Raw genomic sequence first — 10453 nt, 5'->3', positions numbered from 1 at the left:
CCTGTGGCTGGTGTCTGTGGTAACTTCTCACATGCCCTCCGTCTGCCTCACTGCTCACCAGACCTACCTGCCTCACTGCTCACCAGACCTACCTGCCTCTCACCAAGTCTAGTCCGAGCAGACAACACTGAATTTGCGAGAGTCTCCCCACTGCCCCTCCCTACCCCCCACTCCCCGCCAACCCTCTGTGAACTCAGGAGAGGGTATACTGCAGAGTGCCCTAGGGTGCCACACGCAGGCCTGCTTCGAGGCGTTTGGTTGTTTCTTGTGTGTGCAAGAGGGATCTCCACGGTCCAGCTGGTGGCTCCTGGGCCACATACACACATACATGCCCTCCTCCTCGATGAGCTTAGAAGAGAGGGGCAGGGCATAGAATTGATGTTCAGTATTCGTTCGACTTTGAAATGATTCATGTGATACATTTAAACCTCTCTGAGAGCAGGTGACAGGAGCCCTGGACTCTAGAACTGCCTTGTGCTTTGTGACCTTGGGAATGTCACCTAACCTCTCTGTAGAGTTCTCATTTCCTACTGGGGAGATTAGATTAGCCTGTCTCTGCAGAACCTGCTAGGCAAGAGGCCAGGAAGAGGTCACAGGTCACAGGAAGGTCATCATTCCAGAGGAAGTTCCTCTTGGGAGGGATGCTAGGGCCACCCTGCCCTGAGGTTGGGCTGGATCCTGGTCCTGCCAGCAGTCTTCAGATTCCCAGCAGATAAACGGCTCCCTTGCCTTCCCCGAAGCTCTCTTCCAGGAAGTAGGGCCACTGCAAGGACTCTGACCCTCCTCTGCTTTCTCCTGAGCTCCAACCTGCCGTGCCTGCTGGCCTCCCAAACTTGTAGTGACCCCAGGAGACTGCCCATTCTGTGCTCTGACTTAATCCAAGGACAAATGTAGGCTGAGAAGCTTTCCCATCGTCCCCCGCCTTCCTGACGCGGGAGAGGGGCTTCGGGGTTGATTTGTGGGCCGGCCACAGGTGGTGACCTTGGCTCACAGGGGAGCCCCAGCAGGGTGGTTTTCTAGAAGTGCTGGGGGTTGCCTGGAGGTCTGCTTCCACAGTGGCAAAGGGGAGGCAGGGGCCCGGGTGGGCTTTGCCGGGGGTCGGATGGGGCGGCCCTTCCTGGATGGGACAAAGCCAGGCCTTTGAGGGCAGAGCAGGAGGAAAGAGCCACACTGGGAAGGAGAGGCTGACCTTGCAGTGCAGCCACCCGGCCCCTCCGAGTCCAGCTTCTTCTCAGGGTTCTGTTGCTTCAGTTACTGACCTAAAATATGCACAGAGCCCTACACCGGCTTCTCCCCTCCCTAGACTGGTGGTTTTCCACCCTGGCAGGGCCAAATCACCCGGGAGCTTTGACAACACTGGTGCCTGGGACCCACCGCAGAGGCTCTGGCTGGTTCAGCACCTCTACCTTCGAGCCTAAGTTGTCTCCAGGCGAAGGGCGCCTTCTCCCACATGCCTGCCCCTCCCCTAGCTCCTGCCAGAGGACATGTCACTCACCCGACATGGCTGTTGACACACCTGGTCTCTTCTGCAGGTAAGGGGCAGCCACCTTCCCTGGCGACCCAACCAGGTAAGTGAAGTAGCATCTTCTGCTCAGGTGGGAGTAAGGCTCATCACACATCTACCCCTCAAGCCTCAAGTTTAAGTCAGACGTGCGGGGGAGGGGGGCGTCCCGGGTCTTTACCCGCTTCTGCTCCACCGTCCAGCACTGGCTGGACAGTCTCCCCACATGCCACTATCCAGACAACCACTTCCCTGGCAGGAAGAAGTGTGGGTGATGATGGGTGGCAGCTGCTGGGCAGGACTAGTTGTACAGGTCAGGCCAGCCTGGAAGATCTGCATCTCCACTGACCCTACCTGGCCGTGACCCCTAGCTTTGCCTTGTCATCATTCAGGGACCACTTCTCAGGCTCTCGTATCAGGACCTCTGGTGATATTGATGCCATGGATCATCCACTCCTCTGCCTCCTGCCTTGGCTTCTAGAATGTTCCCTCCTCTGATTCTCCTTCTGATGGGCGCCTCAGTTTCCCCTGCCACTTGCCCTGAATGCAGGGTCCTCTGAGGCCTGTGCTCACTCCAATAGTGACTTACTCCAAACCTTCAAATACTGTCTGTACTGCGATTCTTACCTCTAATCTGGACCTCTCTTCTGAGCTCCAGACCCCTGCCTCCAGATGCTCACTGAACTTCGCCCTAGGTGTCCCACAGACACATCCAAACCCTTCGCACCCAAGCTGCCCCTCTCCTACCTAGTTTTGCCTGTCTCAGGAAGCAAGGCTTCATCCAGCGAATCGCTCCCGCCTTGTCCTGGACTCCTTCCCGTCCCACCCCCAACTAAGCTTGCGCTTTATTTCCTCACCTAAGCCTCTGGTCCTCAAGAACCACCTAGAGGTGGTTCTCTCCACCTCTCTCCACCAGCCTGGTCCAGGCCACCCTCGTTTCTCACCCAGACCCTACAATAATCTCTTAACGGAATTTCCTGCTTTCTCTCTCATCTCCCTTCAAATCTTCCTCCATGCAACCATTGGGAAGTTTGAATCCTAGGAGCCAGGAGCCACTTCTCTTCCTAACACTTCCCTAGGGATCCCCACTGCTCTTAGGATAAAGTCCTCTTTAAGGAGGTCGGCCCTTCCTTCATCCCAGCCACTGTCTGCCCCTACCTCCTCCCAACTTCTTCCCCCGACTCCTCCACCCACATTCCAGCCATTCTGTCTCATTAGAGTTCTCCAGGATTCTGTGGCTGACACCTCTGAGACATCACGCCTGTTATGGAATGCCCTCCCCACCTTTATCCCGCGAACTCCTATTCATTCCTCAAAGCCTTACGTGAGCACACGTCCCCGTCAGACGCCTTCCAGGACTTCCTGCTCTGTGTGCAGGAGTGACTCAGACTGTGCCTTGATGTTTCACAGTGTGGATCACTTCTGCTCTGGCCTTCAAGGTGGTGACTCTTCCTGTTGCCATGACCTGTGAGGAATTCGAAGTCCTGAGAGGGGACCACAGAGCATTCACACAAAGGGTGACAGGTCATCACACTTCCCTGGTGGCGGCAGCCAGCACCATGTGGGGCTTATCAGTGGGGACTTGTCAGACTTTTGTGGGGTGCAGCTGGCAGAGCCTGCAGTATGAGCATAGCCCACGTGTCTCAGGTGAGAACTTGATAAGGAGGCTTCTCAGGTAAGAAGCAGAGGCCACCATGAGAGACTTTTCTGCTTGCGTTCTATATCTTGCTGGGGTTTGGGTTGCATGGTGTATTCATTTGTCAAAACTCAGCAAATGTACACTTAAGGTTTGTGCAGTTTGTTGTGTATATATTTTATAGTGTTCGTAAGAAAACACACTTTAAACAAATATCGAGTTCCAGTGAATGATGAGCACACTGAAGGATTTAGGGAGAAAATGAACTGATGCTGCAATTTACTCTGAAACAGGTACTGAAAAGCCGGATGGAGAGAGGGTGACGGGTGAATGAGAAAGCCAGTGCAGCGATTTGTTAATGGAGAGTCTAGGTGGTGGGGAAACAGGTATTCCCTGTAAAATGCTTTTAACTTTGCTTATGTTTGAAATCCTAAAAAGAATTTTATATGATAATGCTGGGCTGAGAAAGTGGAGGTCCAGGGCAGGAGATGGCACAGGGATCATCCAGTGGAGAACGCCTGCCGCTCCCGGGGGAGTCAGCACAGCTCCTCTGTGGGGACCCGGAGGCTGCCAGGGTTTAGAGTTTGCATTTACACGAGCGGCGTAGGTTGGCCCTGCTTGATCACAGAATGGAGGCCCTGCATGTTCAACAGATCGATCCCTTGATGTCCTTACAGACTTCTGGGGTTAAGACTGGGGAATTCTACCTGGCATTGCCCACCATTCCAGCCCCAGCTCCCAGCAGAAGGCCTTTTTAATGTGCCTTTTCTGCTCCAGGGGTGAGGGGCTGATTTGTCTGTGCCTGCCAGCACTCCGCCCGGTGCCTGCCATGCGGTGGGGGCTCAGAACTGTTTGCTGGGCGGGGGAATACTCTTTGCTAGTTCATGTCACCCACCAGATTCAGCCAGCCAGGGGGTTCTAACAGTGCACGGAGCCAAAGGGGACACCAGCACCCAACAGCTGCCAGCAGAGATGCCCTAAAATTGTTTCCCTTAGTGGGTGATGGGGTATGGTTAGTCCTTTGAGTCCCTCTGTCCTATGTCAGGATGGGGCTACTCGGTTTCACACTCCAAGTGCTCCAGAGCTCGCCCCTGCCTCCCTGGCACTATTCCTAGTGCTCCCAATGAGCTCCTGTCCCAGCCACATAGCTCTAGTCTTGCCCTCCACCTCCACCTGACATTTTCCAGCCTCTGTGCCTTTGCCCACCTGGTATCCACCTGAAATGCCTTCTCCAGCTCCCCTGTCTATATAAACTGGCATCAGCCTCCAAGGCCCTCCGCTTCCCAGGCCAGCATACCCACGGTTTCCTTTGCCTTGGCCATTGTTTACTTAGCACTAAAGAGTACTGTTAATTATTCAGCTTTACCAACGACTTCTTTCAGTGTGTCCAGCTGAGCTCCCAAGGTCTTCCTGTTATCCACATCCCATCCCTCCCCTAAAACTTAGCAATGACCAAAAAGGACAGGCAGACACCCAGGGGGGCAGGTCCACAGAGAGCACGAATCTTCAGGGCCAGGGTTTTGGTGTCAGGTCCAGAACAGGAGCCATTTTTATGAATGAAGCATCTGAAATTGAAAGCCGCCAGCGGGAAGATGGACGTGCTGCGTGCGCCGGGCTCGGTGGCTCTCCAGCTAGGTGGGTGTGCGCCATAGGAGACGCGTCTCCTGATTCTCGTTTCTCCATAATCTCATCTCGTCATCTCCTTGACCCAGAAGGGGTCTCGTATTTGCCCCCACCCCCATCTCTCTGTGAGCTGCCTCTGTAAAGTGATCTTTCTATATTTACTTAAACTTCTATTTAAAGAGGAATTCCTCATAATTACTCAGCCGCAGAGAGCTGACACTGTTTGGCTCTGTTTATTTAGTTTCTCCTAGTGATTGGCAAAATGTCCTCAGTGGCTTTAAAGAGCAGATATAGACGAATGACCTGTTGGTCATAAAATAAAGTATGATGTTCTTTTCTGTCCTCTTGGGAGATGGCATGTGGAGGGGACGTGCCTCACCATCCCATCCCATAAAAATGCTAAGTCCAGTCATTTCTGAGATTGCATTAATAAAACAGTGTTATAATTTTTGAAAGGTCCCCATATCATCTGGACGTGAATATATATATATGTGTATGTAGCGTGTGTTCCGCACACACTATAAAACACTTCTCATGGACACGCACGGACATTCACGCCCACACACAACCTCACAAACAGCAAAGGGCAGACATGCCAACAGAGAGGGACCAAGAAGAGATTAATACATCCATTTTTTTTCTTCAGAAAAGTTTAATTGATATTTGGCTTTTCGTCCAGTAGTGAAACTAAAATAGTAAGTTATTTGTGTAGACGTAGTCCCAAGGCCCTTCCCTCTCCTCTCCCCACCCCTCGTACACCCCTTCACCCCCGCCCTCTGCACGACGACCTTACGGAACATCGGGGGAGAATCCTGCTATGACGAATCCAGAGAGAAGAGTTGTGCTGAATATCGTTTGTAAAATTTTGGCCAGTAGCTGGGCTCAGAGATGGTTGGCAATTTGGGGGATTTTGGAAGGAATGGTATTTACACTGTGTGCTCTCTAGTTAATCCCAATGAGTTCGAAAGCATGCAGGCAGTAGAGACAATTGTCATGCCTCCCCAAGACTGATCTGACCAACCTAACTCTCCGCAGCCCCCACTTCCGTGAGACCTTCTCACCGTAGCCCTCCAAGGCCTGCCTTCTTGGGGTGTGGGGGTGGGGGGCACATCCTATCTCCACACCCTAGTCCCATCCCTTCCCAGCGCCCGCCTCCAGCAGTCCTTGACCTGACCCTGCTGCACCGGACCAGCCCTCAGAGCCCTCATTGCCTTTTCATTAAGCACGGCTCAGACAGCTTTGTGGGGCTGCATTTGCCCTTGACGGTCAGACTGCCCCTTCGAAAGGGATGGGGCCTGTGTCCTGAGCCCTGCAGTGTATCCAAATCACCTGGTGTACAGAGTGGGGACTGGCATGGAGTACGTGAGGACAGCACATGCTTGTTGCCTTAACAGGGCACAGCCCAGGAGCCCGGGAGATGTCTGTTGTTGACAAAGGGACCTTCTTGGAAACCTTTTCTGCTGAGCCCAGACAGAGACCAGTGGGAGAAGCCATCAGACCCTGCTGGCCTGGCCTCCCCTTTTGAATCTACCACAGCTTCGCCTGGAAGCCGGTGAGCAGACGGGAAAGACAGAGCACACGGCATACAGCGACGCCGGCCCAGAGCTCAGCTGTGGATCGTCTGGGAAGAAAATGACACATCCACCATCAGTTCCTCTGTTCCAAAAATTGACAGGGTGTCCTCCGAGTCCCAGGCTAGTCTTCAGTTTGTGATGATCCATCTCTTCGCTTCCTGCTCTTTCAGTGGCTCTAGTTCTCAGAAGACCAAGAGGACCATTTTTATAAAAGAGGTTGGATGACTAAAGACAGCATGAGAGTAAAGGAACCGCCCCCATTCCCAAAGCTAGCTGTCCTCAGATATAGCAGGCAGGGCTCCCTACGCATGCTCTGCAGCCCACCGATCACCCCAACCGGAGAAGTGTTTGCTCTTGACCCTCCATGGCGTTTGCACTTTCCTGAAAGGTCTGCTAAAATGCAAACATCAATAGAGATCCGCAAAACCATTTCCGGCTGTTACACTCTAGCTTGAATTAGTAGTCATTCAACGAACCTTTACCATCTACTATCTTTCTGGAGCTCTGCTTAAGCGTTCAGAAAGAAAGCTGGAAACAAGCAGGTGGATCGCTGCTATCATGGAGTTCAGAGTCCAGTGTAGAGGTTCCCAAATTTTAGGTACATCAGAATCACCCAGGGGTTTGTTAAAACACAAATTGCTGGCTGCAGTCCCAGAGTTTCAGATTTAGGAGGTGTCAGGGGTGGTACCTGAGAATTTGCTTGTTTACAAAGTTCCCAGGTGATGCTGATGCTGCTGGTCTAGGGACCATAAGACTGGTGGTCCAGAAAAACCAAACGGCACCTAAGCAGCCAGTAGCATGTGGCCTACAGACTCTCAGTATATCAGAGCCTTGAGGTTTCATCAGAAAAGCCACTGGCCTGGACGGTGTCTAAGATCCTTTCCAGGTCTCATTTTCCGGAGGATGGGTGAATCGGTATGAGGGAGCTGATGACATTTCAGGAAGTGGGCTTGTGGGCAAGGGTGGGGAGGCTGGAGTAGAAGATTCTAGAAACTACTGGGGTTGGGCCAGGGTTGGAGAAGAGGAGGCTTCGAGCTTTCTTCTGCCTCCCCAGCTGGCCCCGGCTTTGGCTTCCTCCTTTGGACACCACCCTGCCCCCCGGCCCCCGGACACCACAGCCTGGCCCAGGCCAGCGAGACCTGGGAGCCTTCACTGCCCACGACACCTACGGTTTTAGAATCTGGAGAGCAGATGCCTCTCCTTGCTAAGCAACTCATGAAACAAACAGTTTGTTACAGGGCTGTCTTTTTTGAAGCTGACTTTGTTGTTGGGGTGGGGAGATGTGTGTACAGATAAGCTTCTCAAAGTGATGACATCACAAGAATAATAAAAATGCCACTTTGTGCTCTGTGTGTTTCACCTCTCAGGCATGTTCTTCAAAATAATCACGGGTCCATCCATTCTTTTTATTACCAGCTCTAGGGGCTGGGGGCGGAAGCAGAAAAGGGGCGCCTGCTGATAAGCTGGAGGTTCTGCTGCAGCTCTCCGAGGGGCAGACTGTCTTACCTCTCAGAGCCTCAGTTTCTCCATCTTAAAAATGGGCTGACCTAGGTGGCTGCCAGTTCCCAAACACATCCATAGAACTGATTTTAACTGCATGTTTGACCAAGACTTTGTTCAGTGGAATTTTCACTGGTGGAGTTTATTGTAAATGAATTTGCTCCGGATACACACAGGTACATTTTTCTCTTTTGTTATGGTAGGGGGTCAGCGGTTGCTCCAGGTTTTGGGAGGCCCTAAAACTTACACAATTTGCGAGGGCATTTCCTTAAGAAAAATAATACAGAATTACTATTAGAAATTAGGTGCAGGGCCCTGGCACAGGTTGAGGCCACGAAGCGCCCTGAGGCTTGAGATTCTTAGCTCCACAGTGCGTCTGCTCCGTGTGTGGCCAAGGCCCACTGTTGTCCTGGGCAAATATCAGGGTCTGGCAGACTGGAGACCCTTGAGACCGTCATGGGCTTGAGTTGGCACTTTGCAAACCTGAGCTCCTCCGCGCCCATCCTGTCCTGGCCTGTGTTTTGGCCTTGACACTGCAGTTGCCAGGCAACCGTCTATCCTATAGGAATTCACACTCGTTCTTCCAGGCAGACGCACGTTTAATTTCAGATCCAGAGTGCTTGGTGACGTGGGGTGTCACCAGCCTGCACCCTCACAGAAATAACCCGAAGCACTGAGTCAAAAGTAGCTGGAGGAACTGATACCCGCATTTGATCTTATTCCCCTAAAATAGCTTGGTCCTGTTTATGGGGCTGCCGTGAGAGAGGGGACTTGGGAGCCTGGCTGTGCTCGCAGCCTCCTCCCTCCCGCCGAGTACTTGCCTCTCTCTGGCCATTGCCGGAGACACTCGCAGTGACTCAGGGCCCTGAACATGATGTAAAACCCCTGGCTCCCGGGGGGTGCGGGGGGTGACCGGGAACGTGTGACAGCCTTGGAATTCCAGGCGGGACCCTTAGTGCTCGCCTGCCCGTTCTGGACCAAGGTCAGGTGCAGGCGAGAGCTGGACTCTCCAGCCTTGTTGTGGGGGCTGGAAAGGGTGTCCTGGTCTTAGGCTGGAGCCCCCACTGAGGATGAACCCAGGCCTTGGCCCCAAGGAACACACATCAGTCCATTCTCTAGAGCAGCAGTTCTCAACCTTGACCCCGCACGGGACTTGCCTCCGGAGCTTCAAAAACTATGGATTTAATTAAATGGTGAGGTTCTAATGTGCAGCCAAGGTTGAGATCCAAGGGCTCCTGCCCAGGGTCACCTCCCCGACCGGCTGGAGGGCTTTTCCCTTTTGACAAGTGTGTCAGGGGCCCCGGGTACCCCCTGGCTTCTGACATCTCAGGGCCCTCTCTCAACCTGAGCAGAGCTGCCTGTCCTGCTGGAGCCCACGGCCCTCAGGCTCCCAGGCCCTCAGCTGGGCATCAGGCCTTAGCTGCTGGTCTACTGTGTGTCCTGCCCAGTACCAGGCTCCCCTGGGGACACCTGGCCCTCTAGAGAGTTGGGTAAGAAGTAAGACCCCTTAAAAGATGCCAGATCAGGACTGGGGTTAGAGAAAGTTAGGGTCTTCACGGTGTGGCGGGTGATGGGAATGGAGGTAAAAGTTGGCTGTAGGGCTTCAAATACATAACCAAAGCAGTGTGCATATTGGTAAAAAAAGAGCAGCAGACTCCAACAAGCAATCATAGGCTATCCACTAAAGATTTTAGCATGTGTTCATTGGTCAGTTTGTTTTTAATTGTTTTATTGTGATACAAAAGCACATAATATAAAGTTTACCCTCTTAGCCATTTTTAAGCGTACAGTACAGTGGTAGTAACTATACTCACATTGTTCTGTCTCAGATCTCTAAAACGTTTTCCTCTAACATGACTGAAACTCTATACCTATTAAGCAACAGCTCCTCATTTTCCCTCCCCCGGCCCCTGCAGACACCATTCTACTTTCTGTTTGCATGATTTCGACTACTCTAGATATTTCATGTAAGTGGAATCATACATATATGTCCTTTTGTCATTGGCTTGTTTCACTCAGCATGATGTCCTTAAGGTTTATCCATGTTGTAGTATGTGACATGATTTCCTTCCTTTTTTTTTAAAGGCTGAATAATATTCCCTTCCACACACATACCCTATTTTACTTATTCATCCATCTGTCGATGGACATTTGAGCTATTTCCACCTCTTGGCTATTGTGAATAAAGCTGCCACGAACATGTGTGTGCAAATTTCTCCAGGCCCTGCTTTCAGCGCTTTTGCATATGTAGCTAGAAGTGGGGTTGCTGGGTCAGACGGCAGTTCTAGTTTTAATTTTTTGAGGCATCTCCGTGTTGTTTTCTATAGCATCTGCACCAAGTTACAGTCCACCAGCAGTGCCACAAATGTTCCAATTTCTCCACATCCTCACCAATACTTCTTTCTCTTTTCTTTCTTTCTTTTTAAAAAATTGTAGCCGTCCTAATGGGTGTGAGATGATTTCTCACTGTGGTTCTGACTTATGTTTCTCTAATAATCGAGCATCTTTTCATATGTTTCTTGGCTATTCATATATTTTCTATGGAGAAATGTCGATTCAAGTTCTTTTCCCATTTTAGACGTCGGCCTTGACACTGCAGTTGGTTTTTTTTTTTTTTTT

Source organism: Pteropus medius, unplaced genomic scaffold, assembly GCF_902729225.1.
Source record: "Pteropus medius unplaced genomic scaffold, Ma_sr-lr_union100, whole genome shotgun sequence".
Classification (NCBI taxonomy): Eukaryota; Metazoa; Chordata; class Mammalia; order Chiroptera; family Pteropodidae; genus Pteropus; species Pteropus medius.
The sequence above is the reverse complement of the archived record's forward strand: the minus strand, read 5'-3'. Positions refer to the sequence as shown.